This window comes from Octodon degus, unplaced genomic scaffold, assembly GCF_000260255.1.
Source record: "Octodon degus isolate 3935 unplaced genomic scaffold, OctDeg1.0 scaffold00067, whole genome shotgun sequence".
NCBI lineage: Eukaryota > Metazoa > Chordata > Mammalia > Rodentia > Octodontidae > Octodon > Octodon degus.
In genome coordinates, this window is record NW_004524643.1 from 10439021 (window position 1) to 10440661 (window position 1641).

General features: G+C 41.7%; 1 protein-coding gene across 1 annotated transcript in view; it reads left to right on the forward strand.

The window, feature by feature from the left end:
- Nucb2 (nucleobindin 2) overlaps positions 1-1641 on the forward strand; it is a 71671-nt gene that overhangs the window by 39967 nt on the left and 30063 nt on the right. The gene's annotated exons all lie outside the window — the stretch shown is intronic.

A 1641-nucleotide genomic window follows, 5' to 3' on the forward strand; every position in this document is an offset into this window, starting at 1 on the left:
TATAATTCAGTAAGCATATTTATGGTGAAATGATTTATTTCAACCTGATTAATAAGTGTAATCAATTATATTGATCTTACTGTTTTTAAATTGTATCCTTATGATTAGCTACAACATTTTTAAAAACACATCTTGGGGCTGGGAATTTAGCTCAGTGGCTCTGCGCTTGTCTGCAAGTATGAGGTCCTGAGTTCCATTCCCCGTAACCCCCAGAAAAAATCTTGATATATCTGCAATAAGTGAGCATTCGGAATAAAGAAAGATATGTTTAAAATGGATATCTTTTTAACAGAGCATGTTTCTTTTGAACAGACAATTAACGTTTCGAAGTCCACCAGAACTTGGAAGAGAACTGTTCGTTCAATGTGTTTCATCTTTTAACTCCTTTTCTTTCTTTCTGCTCAATAAATATTTTAAAGCATATTTGGAATAAATGAAGATATCTTTAAAATGGGAACATTTTTTTGGAACACATATATACAAGGTTTGAAATCTAACACAGCCAAAAAGGAAACAAAGTAGCATTCATACTTCCCTCTTTTATTTTTTGCTCTAGTTGGAGGTTGCCTGGTTTATGCTATAATGAATGAAACAATCAACCAGGTGAGAAATCTCTGCCTACAGCTGTTTTAGCAAATTGCTCCCCCTTTGGAAGATAGGTATTTCTTTACAGATGCTGTTGTAGTCAGGGATTCCAAGGGAAAAGATTAAATACAAGACACATAATTTATAGGATTATTTTATAGTATTCACCAAAAGAGTCAAATGAAAAAGCAAGAGAATGTGAGAGATCTGTCTACATGCTAGAGACCCAAAGAATCTAGCTGAGGGCATGGATCCCACAGCAATAATCTGCGCAAGTCCAGCTGAAGATCTAGAGCCTGTGGCACTGCCCTCCATGAGTCCAGCTGGACGCCTAGAGCTCAAGACAATGTCTCATGCAAACCTGTTTCAAGGATCTGTGCTGGGAAGGCCCAGAGGTCAGTGGTGGAAGCTAGAAAGTCTGCAGCAGGGATGGAGGATCTGTGGCAGCAGGCTGAGGGATCTGCACTGAAGCCAGGAAGCAACATTCAAGATAAGGACCAGAGCTCCCCTGAAAAGAACCACAGCCATCATCAGCCAAGACCCAAGCTTCTCCTGCAAGGAAAAGAGCCAAGTCACATCAGGAAAACCAGCGTGACAACCTTCCCCAGGAGAATCAACGGGAATCAACAGTGCACCCTCTTCCCCTCCAGTCCTCTTTTTAGGTTGTCAGCAACAATCCTCATGTGAGCCCTCCACACCCAGCACCATGCTCGGTTCAGCTGGGTGTTCCAGGCTGACCACTAGCTGTCAATCTACTACACGTGCTCATCATGGCCTCTTGTATCAGTGTCTCCTTGATATATTCTACAAAGCCCATAGTATTCCCTAGGGTTGCCTGGGAACTTTCAGCTTTCTTTAGCCACATATTCCCCCCCCCACCCCCCCAACCAGGGATTGAATTCAGGCCCTAGCGCTTGCCAGGGAAGCGTTTATTCTACGGAGCCATCTTCCCGGCCCCTAGCCACGTATGTTTTTTAGGAATTCTTTAACTGAATATCATTTATACCACTTCAGGTCATTTTTTCATTCATATTTTTCTCTACACTTTTTTTCTTT